The sequence below is a fragment of the Talpa occidentalis genome, unplaced genomic scaffold (assembly GCF_014898055.3).
Source record: "Talpa occidentalis isolate TD23 unplaced genomic scaffold, MPIMG_talOcc4v2.1 talOcc4.12, whole genome shotgun sequence".
Classification (NCBI taxonomy): Eukaryota; Metazoa; Chordata; class Mammalia; order Eulipotyphla; family Talpidae; genus Talpa; species Talpa occidentalis.
The window spans coordinates 100,417,850-100,435,724 of NW_023601212.1; the positions used below are offsets into that span (position 1 = coordinate 100,417,850).

The 17,875-nt window shown below is 56.8% G+C and overlaps 1 protein-coding gene across 1 annotated transcript in view; it reads right to left on the reverse strand.

Moving 5' to 3' along the window:
- Positions 1–17,875, reverse strand: part of LOC119241953 (uncharacterized) — a 1,281,278-nt gene that overhangs the window by 1,048,125 nt on the left and 215,278 nt on the right. The window lies entirely within an intron of this gene.

The following is a 17,875-nucleotide window of genomic DNA, read 5'->3' on the forward strand; positions in this document are numbered from 1 at the left end:
GGAAATGAATATTCAGAGCCAATAACAGTGGTGGTTATCTGTGGTGGTAAACTACGAAGTGCCCCTCAGGGTGGGGGTTACTAATAATGCCCTTCGGCGGTGACTAGAGGCCCAGCTCCCTGGCCCGCTCCACATCCCACTGCTCTGTTAATCATTAATTAAAGCTTAAGGGATCTGGGAATACAGGCCTCGGAAATTTGGACTAAACCCTCCCGTGTTACTGACAAAAAATAAAGAATCTGGGATAATTAGCTCTTCTTTCCCTAAATGCTTTTTGGGTTCATTACTAACGGAATCCAGGGCTAATATACCTTGTGTTGGGAGCGCCTCACAATTCCTGCTAATTGAATTAAACCCGATTCTCTGCAAATAAACTCTTGGAGTCCTTAATGGCAAATAAGGAACAGAGCTGTTTCCTCTTGGAACGGGTCATTACAAGGCCCTAATTACCAGGATCTCAACGCGGAACGCAAGCGCCTTTGTGCGGGCGCCACGATGCGGGTTCTGCAAGATCAAAGTCGCGACGAGCCCTAGGAATCCTCTCCCTCTCTTTATTCCACTTCAAAACGTTTAATAATGACTAATCCAATTTCTAAGATGGCAGAGAAAGGCCAAGAGAACAGAAGTATGCGTTTCCTTCAGCGCCGGACAAACACTCTGAAACCCACCCCTGCGCTCCCGCTTCCTCTCCCGCCCCACCCCTGCGTTTGCGGAGGGTTAGGGGAGGCGTCTTCGAGGTGCATGGCCAAGGACACAGGGGGACGCAGCAGGCACCCGTGGCCCCTGCCGGGGAAGAGGGATACCTCTGTTCTCACGTGGTCTGAGCCCTTTATCGATAATGCAACACCAAAGACTTTGGGGACCAGCCTTGACGCTGGTGGGATGGCAGACTTTATTCTGGGGTTCCTTAGAGCAGCCTGTCTCCCCAGTACACCAGCTGGATTTAAAATGCCGGGTGCATCTTTCCCAACTGGCGATTCTGCCCGATGTGTGGGCTGAGGTTCAAGTTTGAGATTTCCAAGTTGGGGGGACGGCAGGTCTCCCACTAGTGGTAACTGCTTCGGGGACACCGCAGAAGCCCCAGGCCATCGGAGGCTGGCCCTGGCTATACAGAAAGAGCCAGGCCAGACCATGGGGCCACCTGAAGTGGGGTCCCATCGCCCTCCCTCCAGGTCCCCTGCGTCCCCCCAACCCGAGTGCCCAAGCATCTCAGTCTCTGCAGAGAACATGTGCAATTCCTGGGGAGCACCCCAACCTTCTCTGATGACACAGCTCTGCAATGCAGCTTCCAGAAGCCAAGGTGGCAGCCCTGTCAGAGCTTTGGGGTGCTCCTCCGGGGTCACTGATCTCTGGCTGTGCCCCAGGCGACACGACAGAGCAGGCCATGGGCCCCAGAGGAGGTCGCCCTGGTCTGATCCTTTGTCAAGGACAGCTTTGTAGCATAGGGCAAGGTAGTCACCCCTGGGGACCCTTCTTTTCTCAGCTGCAGAACAGGGTGCTCATGGCCACCTCGCTTCAAGGGATGACTTAGGTATAACATGTCAGAAATAACAATGTGGATGAAGCGATGGTTGGTAGCAGATGGTCAGCGAGTGGAGTCCAGCCTTTAGAGGTTGCGAGACTGACCCACTGGATCTGATCTCTGGCTTGGGTGTGCGCTGGCCCTGCCTGCCAGTCAGCTGCTGGACGGAGAAGGGAGAAGCATGGACCTTGTTAGCTCCAACGCTAACTACCACCAGCACAGAGTCGGGCGTGCACTTGGCTTGAAAAATGTTTGCTCAATAAATTAACGAATGGATAAATGAATGAATAAATGAACACCTGGGGCACGTATTTAGGGGTGAAATTAAACAGCCCTTAGCACGTCAGGAGGAGCTTAACGAAAGTGTCTGTAAATGAATGAACAAGTGAACAAGAAGGGGAAGCAAGTAGGGGTGCAGGGAGGGAGGCAGGAGCCTCCGCAGCGCACCCAGGGATCTGAGACAATCAGGCTGGAGGCTCCTTGACTTCCCACAGGGAACACCTTCCCCCAAGCCTCCTGCCAGGAGCAGCTGCCGGCACATTCAACGATGTTAAATTATTGCCTGACCGCTTCTCCTGGGACGCTCTCCCACTTCTCACCAGGAAAATCACCCCCATTCTCTCGGCGCCCCCGGGAACAGCTGCAGCGAGCGTGTTTGCAGCGCCTTTAAACGCGGTTCTCGCTAACAAGTCCAAACTTGATTTCAGTGGCTCCATTTTCTTGTCGCCGGGGAGCGCTCTCTCCAGGAGGTGGGAACCTGACATCAAGTCCTTGGCTCAGGCCCCTGTCCCCACCTCCCTGCAGCTCCGGCACAGGGCAGAGGAGAAGGGGGGCCACATGCAGCTCTGGCTGACGACATGCTCAGACGTGGGGCCCATTCATTCCTCAGACCTGGGGTCCTGTCAGGAGACGGCCAGGGCGTGCAGACCGCCTGCTCCTGCTGCTGCTCGTCTGGAGGTGGAAGAAAGTCCTCGATCCTCCCTGAAACGACTGCAGGGCTCCGTGGGACCTACCGGGGCGGGGGCAGCTGGGAGTCAGGTCCCCTGATGAATACAGGACACCCAGTCCACTTGAACTTTGGGTAAACAAGGAACATAGACGTTTGTTCAAGTGTAAGTCTATCCAAACTCTGGATGGGACACATTTAAGCGAAACAAGTATTTGTTGTTTATTTGCAATTCAAATATAACTGCGTTTTGTGTTTTTACGTCCTACATCAGGCAAACTTTGGCAGGAGGGACAAGGTGAGGGATTGTTCTCCCAGGTCTTCCTTACTCCCTGGCAAGGGCACTGCAAGAGAGGAAGGCCGATGGCTGGGCTATTCAGCCTGAAGTTACAGCAGCTCAGGGTGTGACTGGAGAGCGGTGGACAGGACAGTGGACGGGAGGACAGTGCGCGGGAGGACACCCTCCAGATCCAGCCATGCAAGTTCAAATCCTGTCTCTGCCTCTTCTCAACTGTTGGGTCTAGGAAAGCTATTCCACCTCCTCAGGACTCCAGGTCCTCACCCACCTGCTGGATTGGGGGGCTCATGAGGTCTACTTCATATGGCACATCAGTTCGGTAGAATCATCTACATGAAGTGCAAATGGAGCTCACCCATATTGTTACCACTCCTAGTTATTAGCAGGGCCCTCACAGCCCAACCAGGGAGCGGTCTGTACGTCCACCTGACAGCCGAGCTGTGTATCAGGCACCTCCACTGATCCTGTCACCCAGGGGCCAGCAAACTCTGGCCTCTATCTATTTTTATAAATAAAGTTTTTTGTTTTTTTTTTAAATTTTTTTTTAATAGAGGCATGTTTTTATTTATTTATTTATTTGTTTGTTTGTTTTGTTTATACAAGCACTGGGTACAGTCAGAAATGCGGGAGGGCGAGGGAATTCACCAGAGCCAGAGCGGGGAGCAGAGCAGGCAGAAGGACCGAAGGACACTGCTGAGGGGAGCAGCGGGCGGCAGGAGAGGTCTGCGCGCCATGTGGGACCCTCCTCTGGTGGCCGGGGAGCAGCCGGAGATGGAACCGGCGCCGCAGAGGCCGCGGGCAGCTTCGCAACCCAGCGCTCAACCGCTGCGCCACCGGGGAGGCCCTAAATAAAGTTTTATTGGAACACAGTCACGCCCATTCATTTACACATCACTTGGGAAGCTTTCATGTTACACACAGGCAGAGTTGAGGAGCTGCTGCAGAGATTACGGAGCTCGAAAAACCTAAAATATTTATAATATGGCCCAAGACAAAGTTTGCTGAGCCCTGGTTTAACCATTGGCTTCTGTTTCCTTTTGTTGCTGGACCAAATGGTCATGAACAAAATGGCTTGAGACAACACAAAGTCTTGCTCTTATAGTTCTGGAAACAGAAGCCTGGAATCAGTGTTGCTGGGCTAAACCAAGGTGTCAGCAGGGATGTGATCATTCTAGAGGCTATACGGAGAAAGCTTCTCCAGCTTCCAGAAGCATCTGCATTCCCTGGCCATGTTAATACTGCAATGACCCCAACTGATGGAGCGGTGGGGATAGAGCAACCTAAAGTTATCAATTAAAAAGCAACCACTGTTTATGAAGACACTGATAAAGTGACAGGCGAAAGGCCAGGATAGCGATGCTAGCTGTCGAGAGGCCCACCTAAACTAAAATTAACAAGTGCTCCTGACAATCTGCTTTGAACAATGGTGTAAATACAGGTGCCAAGTTCAAGGTAATTTGAGATGCTTGTGGACGCCACGCCCACAGTCTGAAGACTTCTCCAGGTTTTGGCCAGAGCTGCCTGGGACTCTTGCTCGGAGAAGTGCCCTCCCCTCCCTGAGAAGGGACGGCTGTCACCCACTCTGCCTCCCCATTCTCCCGACCCAAAATATTCGCTACCTTCCTGGTTTTTGCTGCCAAGTGAATTGTATGTTTACATGTTTGAAATGCGGGCTCCCCCCGTACATTGATATGGCGGTCCTGTGCATTTGATTTGAGTCCCAAGTAAAACCTCCGCACCCCCTGGAGACCCCAAACCCCATGAAACAGCCTCCATCTTCCACATGCACCAACCCATCTCCATCACCACGTCACCGTCCCCCCGACTGTGCAGCCTTCCCCTCACGAGCCCTGGTGACGGCAGTGGCCCGCCAGGGTCCCCGGGATGTCCTCCCAATAATCTCACCTGCAAAGCCCTTTTGGTGGTGACAGGTGGCATCACAGTTCCTGGGGCCTGGACATATTTGAAAACAGCACCCGATGTCACCCACCACCCACACCTGCTCTCCTCCCTGCCCTGGGAGTGAGGGACGAGCCCCTCTTGCCCCAAGAGCAAGACTGGCTTGGGCCCCTGGGGTGACCTCTGGCCAGATCCTGGACACAGGAGAGTCCGAGGTCGCCTGACCTCAAAGTCCACAGTGTGTCCCCACCCCGGCAAGGCGCATGGAGGAAGAGAAGGCAGGCGGCGAGCTGCCCTCATGCACAGAGCTCCCTGCTTTCTCCTCGCTCCAAACTGTGGACACTGTCGAAGACGCTGTCACAGCTCGCTGCCTGCAGGGGAAGAGCCCCCTGGCGTGCTCCGAGGGTGCTTCCCAGGCAGGGGCTCGCTGCTCACACAATGGCCAAAGGGCTGGGCCAGGGGCATTCTGAGTCAAGAGTGGCACAGGACAAGCTGTGACCTCCGACCTCGGACAGCCCAGGTCTTCTCCTGGAGCAACCCCAAGAGGCGCTCCTCTGGGTCCTGAGTGATGGGGAGCCCTGCCCCCCTCAGTGAGGGTGCTCTCTCTGCTGTGCCCTCACGCGCCTCTGGGAGACCCCAGACGCTGGGCCACTGGGAACCAGCCGAGTCTCCATCCCGGCACACCTGGGAGCCCCTACTCTCATCCCAGCACCCCTTCCTCCCCCCATGTTTATTCCTCTAGACCCGTTTTTACGTAAAAACTGTGACAACGCACAGCAGGCTGGGCTCCCGGGGCCCCAGAGGTGCAGGAGAGGGGGCTCAGCACCAGCCACCCCAGGGCCAGTCAGCGTGTCTGGCCTCTACCCACAGAGCGGCGCCTCCTCGGCCCAGCCTCCTTGCCTGCATCGCAGATGCCGGGAGAGGGGGCGGCCTCTCCGGGAGTGGCTTTGTTCTTCCAGACTCTTCGGAGGCGCTGTCTGATTCACTGCTGTGCAGATGTGCTGCCTCTGGTTCAAGTGAGGACAGGACTGCAGGGAGGGGGGGCAGCAGAGCAGGCCAGGATCCAGACGCCAGACAATCATCCTGTATCTGTTACTGGGCTCAAGACACAGTGCTTGGGACAATGTCGAAAACACTGTAAGGATCAAAGGACTCTTGGCTGACTTTGGGTGTGGGGAAACTGAGGCAGGGGAGTGTCACTGAATTCACTATGAGATACACGTAAGCAACAGGCCCAGGTGAGTGCCTTGGTCTCTGCCCCAGGGTCCAGCACAGTTGCCGGTGGACGGTGAAAGCTCAGGGCAGACAATGTCGCTACCTACCTGGTTATGGTTCGCAACCACCATTTTTGTCTCCTTTAGTTTCCCAGTCTTGATGGCCCCGAAGGGTGACCTGGTTCTAGCCAATGTTCTGCAAGTGCCGGAATGTCAGTAACACATCTTCTCGGGAGATAACTCTTCAGAGGAAAAATACCTCAAGAAGAAAAAGCTTCCATCCTTTGAAACGCAGTGGGAAGGTGTGACGTCTCGCGCTGGGGCAGCCATTTCGTGATCACGAGACCATTGCCACGGGGTGAAGGTGAGCGTGCGGAGGATGGTCAAGCGAAACTGCGGAGTGAAGTTTGGCTCTTAGAGCTGGCCCCACAGCCGGTCTTACTGAGGGCGATGTCCAGCGTCTGAGTAGAGCAACCTCTGCCGCCAGGCATGTGGCCCGCAGCTCAGAGCCCCGGAGTTGTTTCCTGACTTTACTAAAGGGGCTTCGGGGAAGTCTCCACCTGGTGAGTCAGGACCAGATAATGCCGGCAGGACACTTAGTGGCCGGGGAGGGGACGAGGATGAAAGAATTGTGGCCATAAACAGAGAAGATGACTTCTTATAGCAAGTGGACCCTAGAAAATAACTTTATTCCCTCCCAGCCAGAGACACTGGATTGAAGGATGTGACTTTTGGAAGACTTTCTCCTTGGTGAGGACGGAGCGGAGGCTGGAGACACTGGCCAGGCTCAGCGCTGGCCGCACGAGCAACGGCACGCAGGCAGCAGGTCACGGCCCTGGACCAGGCCAGTTCGACGGCTCACCTCGGCGCTGTCGCCGTTTGGGGCCTGATGACTCCTCGCTGGAGGGGCCCTTCTGGCCATCAGACTGTTGATTCCTTGCCTTTGCCATGAGATGCCAGGAGCCCTCCCCCAGAATGGGAAACCAAAAGCGTCTCCAGATGCTGCCCTGTGGGCCCAGGCTGCCAGTATTTGCAGCTGAGAACCACATCTCCCCAGCTCTACCTGCACAGGGAGGTGCCCCCCAGCCCCTCTTGCCATCTGTAAGATGGGCGAGCAGAGAGTCACCTCACAGGACGCTGCGAGTTCACCGAGGGAGCTGCAGAAAGGAGCCTGGGGCAAGGAGCATTCTCCCGCTGCCCCGTTTGCACGCTGATGGGCTGATGGGGCTGAACCTGCCTCGCAACCTGGAGCTCCCCTGAGACCAGAGCTGAAAGGGAGGGTGCTCCTCGCCCAGGTCCCCATCCTCCAGGGAAGGAAGCGCAGACCCAGAGACAGAGACCTGCAGCCGGCTGCTTCTGCCCACCAGGGCGGCCACGTCTGGAGAGTTGCAGGTGTCACCCCGGGGGGAGGAAGAGCTACTGGCATCCGCGTGGAGGGTGGGGGCCAGGGATGCAGCTGAACATCCTCAGTGTCAGCACCGCACCGCTCAGAGCTGGGCAGTCCCCGGTCAGGGATCCCGGGCACGGAGAGGTGGACAGCGGGTTTGCGATCAGCAGGTGGAAATGGCAGACCTGGGGCTGACTTGGCAGTGTCGAGCGCAGCTGCTGAGGAACAGGGCTGTCCACCGGAATGGGGCGCACACAGGAGGGGCGGCCGGAAGTCGAGGGCCAGTCCCCTGGACGTGTGCCAAGGAGCCGCCCGTCCCCAGCTGGCAGGAGGGTCTCGCGGCCCATCCCTCACACTGAGCTGCTCAGTGCCTCCCCCACTGCCCACCTGGGACCCTGCCCTTCTTTCCTGGTCTGCTGGGCCCCTGGGGCGGGTGCCGGGCCTCCGGACCAGCCTCCCCCAGCCGCAAAGCCCACGCTCCCTGTGGCGATGGCGAAGGCAGACGGAGCTGCCCTCCTACCCCTCAGCCTTCAGTCTCGCAGCCTCACGACTAATTAAACATCTGCGGCAAGCTGCAATTTGCTAAATTGCCTCACACTCTAACTTCTGGCAGGGACTAATCTGAGTTCTCGAGTTGAAGACCAGAGGCTTCCTCCAGGCGGCCCCAGCCCCGCAGCCGGCCTCCGCCTTGCCCAGACGCCCCGCGTCCCCATCACCCCGAGGGGGGCGGGGAGAAGCCGGCCCGGTGTCCGCCCTGGGACGGCGCCGCGGGAAGATGGGGGGGCGTGGACAGGGCTCGGCGTTGTCATCAACTGTCCCCACAAAGACGACAGCAGAGGAAGATGAATAAGTAATCAGATATAACGACTTGCCAAATTGGGTTTCATCAAGAACTGAAATGGACGAGACAGGAAACACGTTTCCCGGGGGCGGCGGATGCGACGCTTTCCTCATGAGACCCCGAGGAGGAAGGGGCCTTGGGGAGCAGAAGCCCAGGGTTCTCACGGGGCCACCCGCCCCGGGATCCCAGCATCGGGGGACGCGCCGCCCCTGGCCCTGTCTGGGAGATGCTGATGCGGCGGGTCCCGGAGGGCCCCGGGACTGGGCTTCCGGACACAGGCTGCGTGGACACCGGAAGTCTGGGCACACCGTCTCCCATCTGGGCTGCGTCCACCCTCCTCGTCAGGGCTCCTCGGTGCCAGGGAGTGGCCAACGCCACCTTCCTGCAGAGCGGGTCCTGCGGCGGAGGTCCCAGCACCCTGCGCCCACTGCCCCCAGCTGGCTCCCCGCCTGCTTCTCCACACCCCTCTCCCCGGCCCGTGTCTGTGCTGCTCTCCTGGGTCCTGCATCTCACAGCCCCTCCGCACCAGCTCCGAGTCCTGGCTTCTCAGACGTCCCGGGGTTCAGGTGCCTGACCCCATGGTCCCTGCTCACGAGTGTTTGCAGGGCGGGCAGACGGGCTCTGTTTCAGCTGCAACCACGTGTCCCCAAAATGCCGTCTCCCCCCACTCTGCTTTGAGAGGGCGCCAGAGACGGATTCTTTTCATCCCCTAATAAATACGGAGGCCCCAGTGTTTCTGAAACCATGATGCAGTAAAGGGGACAGAGATGGAACTGGAGGGCCAGCCAAGCTGAGAAGCAAATTCTCTCCCTCTCGCTCTCCCTCCAGACAGACATTGGCCAACATCAAACATTTCAAGGACCCACACGCATGTCAGTTCTCGCTTCCCTAATCGCAGAGCAGCCTTCTCTTCCCACGAAAGGGGCCCCTCCAACAGGCTTCACAGACAACGCTGTAGCCGCTGGTTACCTTACTGATCAGGAGGCAACCAGGACCCCTGCACTTCCAGCATTTCCAAGCTTCTTACTAAACCGAGATCTCGGAGCACCCAGCGTTGGGGGTCACCCTCTGTCTTCGGTGCTCCGCTACCCGGCAAAGGCGGTGCGGATGCTGGTGACGAAAGGGGTGCTGGCCAGCTCCCCTGGTTCTGGAGTCTGCAGACACCCTGGCACTAAACATAAACTTGTCCTGTTGCCTTTCATTGGAGTCACTGCAGCATCTGTAAATCCCCAAAAGGACGAGTCCTGCCACCAGGGAATCCTCTCAGCATATTTCTACCGCAGGGGCATGACTAAGATGACCTGAGAGGAGCCTTCACTGATCATTCACGTTTCATTCACCATTCGCATCCTGTTCTTTTTCTCCCTCCGCCCCCCGAAAAGGTTATGGCCAATAGACTTGGGTTGCCATGTCCCGAGAGAGGAAGGGGGGGTGGTCAGAATTCAACACAGGCTGACATTTCCACACAGGAGCTCACAGAGCATGAGTAGACGCTCTCAGAGACAGCACATCACACGCAGAATTCCATTTGAAAAATAACAGAAACGAAGCTCACGTGGGTAAGAAGAAAATGAACTCTGCTGACCTGAAATGTATCGATTATTATATTTAACTTCAATAGAATGAGGACTCCTTTAACATCAACCCTCTTTTGCTGTATGCGTTAGATGCTTTTTTCCAAAAGGTGTGGCCAAACACGGAATTTAGTAGGAAAACGAGAAATTAGTTTTTGAATTGTGGCAATTGAACGACTGACGTGGCAACATACAGATCTGATGACGGAGACGAAGGTTTCTCTTTTGCACCATTTGCACCCTATTCTGCAGGGGCCCCTGGGCTGGAGTTCAGGGGAACCCCTCATCCTGCTCCACTTCTAAGACCCGGAACCCAGCCGAGCCCACGACGCCCGATGAGAAGCCGACAGACATCCCCACGTCTGCACAGAAGACCCCAAGATGGTGCTCCTGCGCCGTAACGCAGCACAGCGGAGAGACGGGGGGCCCGACTCGTGCTGTGTGCTGCCTGTGCCCAGGCTGCGAGCTGAGCTTCACCTCCACGCGGAAGCCAGGACGCAGACGCCCGGGAGCCAGCCCGCGGTCACACAGCTGCAAGTGCAGTGTCTGGCGCCTCTGCTGGCCTCAGCCTCTCCGGCGGGTGCACGGACCGGCAATCCATTAGCCCTTGGCCTGGGCCGGGTGGGGTCACGGCCTAGTTTCAAAGCCTTTGTCCAAGTCTCAGGGGGCCTGGAACAGGGCGTGCCCTGAATCTGCTGAGCCTCAGAGACGTCTCAGGCCAGACCTGACCCTGGCGATGTGGCGCCCAGGACCTCGTTCTGCCCGGAGCCCTGAGCCGGGTCCCGCCTCCTTGGCAGCGCCCTGGACGTGGCCGTTGCTGGCCAGGGCCTACTTCAGCCAGTGGGCAGTGGGCACAGCGTCCCGTAGCACTGAGACACCTTTGTGGAGAACTCACCTGCCCCAGGCTCCACCTGAGGCAAGGGGACCCAGGGGGTGAGCAGGACAGAGCCCCCGATCTGAAGGGGTTCACCCCTTCATTTGTTTTAAATTCCTTCCCTCGCCGCATGTCTAACGAGCACCTACTCTGCAGCACCAACGGTCACGGACGCCGCACTTGTGGTCGCAGGCACAGGGAGCAGATGTCTCTCTGGCCAGGGGTCGCGCGAGCCCCGGGGTTTCACGCAGTGGTCAGTGGCGCAAACGGAGGGGGGTCCTGGGGGGGAGGCGGAGCAATGTGTGGGACACGGGATGCCGTGAGATGGGAGGGTCCACCACGGCGTCCTGCGGGAGGCGCCAGGAAAGAGCCAAGAGCAAAACTGACCTTGGGCCACAGAAGAGGACGAGGGCGGCCTTGGAGCCAGGAGTGGCCAGGAGCGGAGCCTGCTTGGCAGTCGGAGGCATGTAGAGGCTGTGGGGAGGACAGAGCACATCACAGGCACCCTGAAGCCCTGCCCAGGGCCTCAATGACCCCCAGCCCAGAACCGCTGGGGACTGACTCCCACCCAAACAGAGCTGGGAGCCCCCACTGTCACCACGACTTGGTCCCCAGCCCCCCACGAGTCCCTCTGCCTGCATCCCAGCCCCATCTGTCCTGGTCCCTGCAGCTGGCAGCCCACGATCACCACTGAGGTCTCCTTGGGTCACATCCATTTTTATAGAAAAAAAAGAAGAGCAAATAATTGGAAATTCAATGATCCCCTTGGGCTCCCGAGGCCTATTAGACAACTGGACTGGCTCGGCTGGGCTGGAAGATAACCACCTCCAGCGCCAGCATAAATGCACAGCCAGGCTGGGTGCACTTAGTGGATAATGAAGTTTCACGGACTCCACCCAACTGCCCAGAAAATGGCCTCCATCGGCCGGGAGAGCGCAGACCCCGAGCAGCCACAGGGGACGACTCGCAAATGGACTTTGCAGCGTGAGGTGGGAGCTGACAATCCCATCTGGAGGGAAGGGACCATTTGAGGTCTTTAAAACCCTGCTATGAAATGCCAGGGCCACTGAAGACATGGAGCAAGTGAAGACAGCAGGAGAGGCCCCTCCCCGCACCCTGGTCCAGGTCCTCGCCTGAATCGGCCATGCAGGCGAGTAAGTTATCTAAGGAGGGAAAAACACCTTCTTTTCCCTTTGTTTGGTTCCCCTTTGAACAACTGAGACTTGTTTTTTTTTTTTTTTTTTCCAAAAGGTTCCAATTTCTCTTTGATTCTGGAGTTGCTGTTGACGGCATTCAAAGGCCTTCAGGGTAACAGGTGCATTTCAAATGAGTGGAAATAACAAATAAATTGGATCCAAGATTTACAGCATTAGCAATGTCTTTGTTCTCTTGCATCAGGCCTGGCTCGCGGACAGCACACGGGTGCAGCCCATGGGGCCTGGGGAGATGGTGGGCCGGGTTCCTACAGAAGGGGGAGGAGGTGCAGGGAGAGAAGGGAGCAGGCAGAGGGCCCCCCAGAATGTGCTCCAGGCGAGTCTTTCCAAAGTACAGCTGACACCCTTCCTCTCCTCTCCGTGCCCGTGGCCACCATCTGGTCCAAGTCACCATTTCTCTTCCTCCCATAACTCCAGCAGCCCCCACTGGTCCCCTGACTTCCTCGCCCTGCCCCTTCCATCCATTCTCCACACAGCCATCAAGATGATCTTTCCAAATTGCCAGCTCATCGTGGGACTGCCTGCCTGGAATCCTCCAATAGTGCCCTGGGTGTTAGGATGAGACTGTGCCTGGCCACAGCTGGAGGCAGCTGCAAGATGGGGCCCCGCCCAGCACCCCCAAAGCCCTCTCTCGTCTCCTGGGCAGTATCTGAGATGGTCCCCAGTGACCCCTACTTCCTGGTATTCCCACTTTTGCTTGGTCTCCTCTCCTGGAGTATGAGCCAAACCCTAAGACTTGCTTCTCATGAACAGCAGAGGTCAAAGGTGGGAGCAGACCCCACCACAAAAGGAAGCCTTCCCGGCTGCAGCCCCTCTGACTCACCCCAATGGCAGCCCACCAAGGCCCGGAACGGAGGCCCCTGTGAGGCTGCACCTGCGTCGACCACAGAAACCCACGACAGTGAATGCTGCTGTCAGCCACTAAGTATTGGGGTGACTCGTGACATAGCAAGAGACAGCCAATCTGTCCAGCCCCCTTTTTCTCCTTTCAGCCGTGATCTTCCTTGCCCCAGCTCTCACATGCTCCACCCTCCACTGGAAGGCTCCCCACCTCCCCCCGCCCCTCACACAGCCCTGCTTTCCAGCCTTTTTTTCTAGGCTAAGAGATCACTTTCTCAGAGAGGTGACCCGATCACTCCATCCAAGTAGTTACCCTTGCCCGGCCTGCCATCGGTCTGTGATGCCATCTGCTGCCTCTGTAGCTCTCACTATGGTTAGTAACTATAAATTATTTATATACGAGCTAAATGACTCTCCCGTATATAAATGGATGGATGGATGGAGGGATGGATGGATGGATGGATGGATGGATGGATGGATGGTCTCACAATGCCTAGATGATTGGCTAAAGATTTAGGGATTCGTCACTTGTTTGTGTCAGGAACCCCTTTAGAATTCAAATGTAACCTAAATACCAGTTCTCAGAATAAAATTTACAAATTCACAAAAATATACTTAGGATCACAAAGGAAACCTATGTTAAAATACAGATCCCAAAGTTGTGTAGTAGAGCAATAAGTATGTGTTTTGTAACTGACATGTTAAATACAGTATCTGCGGTGCTCTAATAAGTACAGTGACTTTATGCATAGGAGAGCATAAAGTAGGGGTGAGCAAACTGTGATACCAGATCCTGTCCAGCCCATCACTTGTTTTTGTAAATAAAGCTTTATGTAAAACACAACCATTCCTATTTGTCTACACACTATTATCTGTGGCTGCTTTCAAGCTAAAGGTATAGTGGAGTAGTGGAGACAGCAACCTTGCAGGCCACAGCACCCAACACATTACCAACCTGGCCCTTTACAGAAAGAGTTGGCCAATTCCCAGCAGAAAGATTTTCAAGATCCCTGTAACATTGTAATACAGTGTGAAAACATCGGATATTGGTGATAAGAGTCTGGTGCTGCTAATACTATATGCCTTGTTTTGAAATTTACAGTTGAGGGCACAGTGAATTCCAGGTAAAGATTAGGTAGAAAGTGCTGGGCAGGGGGAGGGGATGCTTAATAGACACAGGTTTTCCATTTGGGGTAATGGAAAAGTTCTGGAACTCGATAGTGCTGATGGTCGTACAGCACCGTGAGTGTCCTTAATGCCCCTGAATTGTGCACTTTAAATTGACTAAAATGGTAAATTTCATGTTATGTGTTTTCTACCACCAAGAAAAACACACTCCAAAGAGAGATAATGATGTAATTTTGCCATCCGGCTGTGTGGACCCCCCTGAATTCCATCCACAAACTGCACATTAAAAGACTCAGCCTATGCCAGGAGTTTAAGTTCTTGGGGGAACACCCCAGGCTGTGGATGAAGGTGTGATGATGCCAGGCCCAGGGGCAGAAAGCTGAGGCGGCCTCTCCTGGCGAGGGGGCAGGGGAAAGAGTCCCCTCCGTCTCCTCGGCACACACACCAGGCAGAGCACAGTTGTGCCCCTGGGGACGTGGGAAGCACAGGAGACAGACGTGCCAGCCCAACCCAGGGCCCCTGGGGTCCGGCAGAGTTTCCCCGGGTTGGTGGACTCCAACACGCAGCTGCCCGGAGACCTCTGGCACCACGGGCCCCCACGCACGGTGCTGACATGAAAAGCACTGCTGAGCCGCAGCCCGGGCCGACCGAGGCCTCAGATGCCCTGGAAGGCAGGGTGCCTAATTGTGGAACTCAATTTTGTTTTCATAGGAATCAATTTGGAGGGATTTTCATTTTCAATTATTCAACAACATCCAATTTTCCCTTCACACCTCGGCCAGACAGAAGGAGAGAAATTGCATATGTCAATCACCCCCGGAAGCTGCTGACCAGCCTGAAGTCACCCCGCACTGAGGGAGCGTGGGTGAGCTCAGAAAGCGCCCCAGCTTCTCCGAGACAAATGGAGACGCTGCCGGCCTTTGCCCCCGCCTCTGAGACGCTGTCCCGCACCGGTTCTCCCTGTCACGGGGGGAGACAGAGCTCTCCGCGCCAGCGAGCTTGTCCCCGCAGGGACCCCTCCACTCGGCAGTCTGTCCCTATCCATCCTGCAGCATGGCGGGCTCTTCCCGCGCCCTTCACCCCAGACCCCCTTCCAGAGCCCCCTGACCCTGCGCAGACGTGCTCAGCCATTCCAAACCTTGGCTTCTACAACTTTCATCAGACATGGCTGCGCAGGTCCTGGCAGAGGCGTGAAGCAGCAAGTCTCCTCCAGCAGGCAGTGGCAGAACCCGGTTCAAAGCCAGCACCTGGCAACCCACCCTTGACCTTCGCTCCTTCACCCCATCCCACAGAGAAGCCAAGGCCTGCAGGTGGGGCCCTCCCCATGGGGGTCGCACCCTCCCGTCACACATGCGCCAGCATGCCTGGCCACGCAACTGTCCTGCCCTGTCCTGTGAGCCTGCCCTCAGCACTCACCCGGGCCCACCCCGGGGCCAGACCTTTCTCCTGCTGCTGAGGACAAAACAGGGGGACGTTCATTCCCGTGTCACCCAAATATCTGGCTGCCCTCTGTGCCACAGCCCCCTGCTGCTCCGAAGGACCCCCAGGGAACAGGGGAGGCACCACTGGGGGATGCAGTGATGGTGACGTGGCATCGGGGCTGCCGTGGAAGGACAGGCCAGGCCTCTGCGCCAGGGGTCGCGCTCAGCGTCTTACTGTTTTGCACTCAGCCTTCCAGAGAAAAGCTGTGGTTGGTCCCTGTTCCAGATGGAAACACCGGGGCAGGGCCAACATGCTTGCCCGAGGTCTCGAGGCAGTCGGGGGTGGGGCTGGGGGCTCAGGTCTGGAGAGCACGACTCTTTCCTGGTTCTGAGACGGTCGCGGCCATGAACGCGGGCGCGCTGGGCTGAACTGGTGGAGCCAGAGACCGGGCAGAGAGGACGAGGACCTGGAGAAGCCCTGGTCACCCGGCTGGCGGGGAGGAGGCCAGAAGAGCGGCCTTGGGCCAGCGGGCAGGGGTGGGGGTGCTGGCCTCTGGCTGCAGGACTGTCGCCCGCCCGCGGGGACGCTGCCTGTCGGGTGTGGAGGCCGCAGGGGTGCTGGCGGGAGCGGGCGGAGCAGGGAGAGAGGAGCAGCCTCCCTGGGGCTGAAGGCGGCCAGGCGCCCTCTCCCTGCGCTCCCGCAAGGCAGGCCGGGGGATGACAAGCACCCACCCAGGCGGGTTTGCAGCAGAGTGAGGAAAACTCCCAGTCAGAGGGAGGACAGGGCTTCTGAATTGGGGTTCAGGCTTCCTCTGACGAAGGAATTGCCGTCAGCGAAGAAGGGGGCCTCCCAGTCCTGTTTAGCTGTGGACCCCACTGTCTGAGGGCCTCAGCCCGGAAAGGGCTTCTGGGCAGCTCCCCACCCCTCCCCCTCTCCCTCTCTCTCTCTCTTGCTATTCTGCCAAACACAGCGGGACCTTCTCCTATGCCCTGAGCTGCAGATTCTTGGCCCATCCACTTGTTCTCCCATTAATTCCTCACTCTCTTCCTCATTGAAAAGACATTTATCCATTACCTGTTCTGTGCCAGGCACTATAAAAACTGAAATTCTAGCCACGAGTAGGGCAGCGGTTGAGAGAAATGTGGGGGTGAGGTAGGACGGAAGGACTCAGGTCCCCCAGACTCATGCTGGTCACACCTGTCTGATCGCACTATTAAAATAATAATACACAATAAATAAATATAATAAATACTTAGAATAATTTCTGCTGAAACCCCAGCCTTGAACACACGCACGTCCCCGCAGAAGATCAACTGTGTTATAAATTCTGGAGGAAGCACAGGGAAGGGGGTGTCCTCAGCTGAGCCTGAAAGGAAATTTGGAGTCTGTTTCCTGTGGGATTTACTGACAGCAGGTGGATCTCGGCCAGGGCGCTGCCGTGCACGGGGAGAGGCCGAGAGAAGAAAGGCTCCAGCTTGGATCCCGAAGAACAATACAGCTCAGATGGGTCCTCCTTAGCCCGGACCTCGGGGTAAATTATTAAAGAGGAAAGGTTTCAGGCAGACGATAAAGGCCTGCTTTCTGAGGGACCGTGGAGCTTGGGGTTCAGGTGGCATGCTTTTGGGGTCCAGGCGACGCATTTGACAGAGAGGAGCTGGTCTTGTCTGTTCTGCAGAGAAAAGTGTTTTTTCAGTGAGGCTGAAAGGTACCAGGAGGCTTTGTAATTTAGGGGTGCTGGGGCCAGGGGGGCCTTGTAGATAAGGGAGGAACAGAGCAGAGAGGAGTCGGTAGCAAAGGAGAACAGGAGTCCCGGGGGGTCCGGCCTGCTCTGACATCCTAGACCAGTGAAGACCAAGGACACGCAGGTGCAACATGAGGTGGGTGAGGACTAGACCCACAGGGTCTCCCAGTGTTGATCTCGGGTGCTGGTCTGCAAACCGGAGGCAGGCTCCCCATGTCCCCAGACTGCCCCGCCAGCTGCGGTCCCTCCCACGGGACCCTCCCCACACAGAGGCCCCAAGAGCCACATGGCAGGTGCTGGAGAGGCGGCTAATGCTGCTGATACTGACCAACTGTGAACCCTCCAATATCTTCCGCCCGGACATTCAGCCAGAAGTCAGCCTGGCCGCTGCCCTCACCCTGTCCCCCGCCCCACCCCACCTGAGCTCATCACCGGGCTGAGCCCCTATGCTCTCAGCAGCACCAATTTCTCCGGGCTCCACGGTTCCCCGAGAAAGGATAATAAATGTGTTCGGAAGCGTGGGGTGATTTATTAAAGTGCATTGTATCGCAATGGTTTTACAAGAAGATTAATTTTTAATAAAGAAACCTATTACCTCAGTCGTTGAGGACCTTCACGCACCTAAGAAAAATGATCCTCTGTGCCTCTGGGAAGCGGCTGTGACCTTCTTTCCCGGAACGGGGTCCACTTGGTTCCCCTCAGGCTCCCCCGGGAGAGGATGAGGGGCCTTCTGAGCGGGGTCCGAGCCGGATTGGGCTCCCTCCACTCCGTTAGGCACCTGCCCCAGTCACCAGGTGCTTTCTAGCCCTCTGGCTCGGTTCTGGTCTATTCTGAGCATGAGAAGCGGTTCAGAGCGCGCAAGGGTCAGACTCTGGTGTCCAAACCCTCGGCCAGAGCTGACCAGCGGGCCCGGCCACCGGGGCCTCAAGGGCTGGCAGGGCTTCATCGGACGCCCACATGTGACGAGGACAGGAG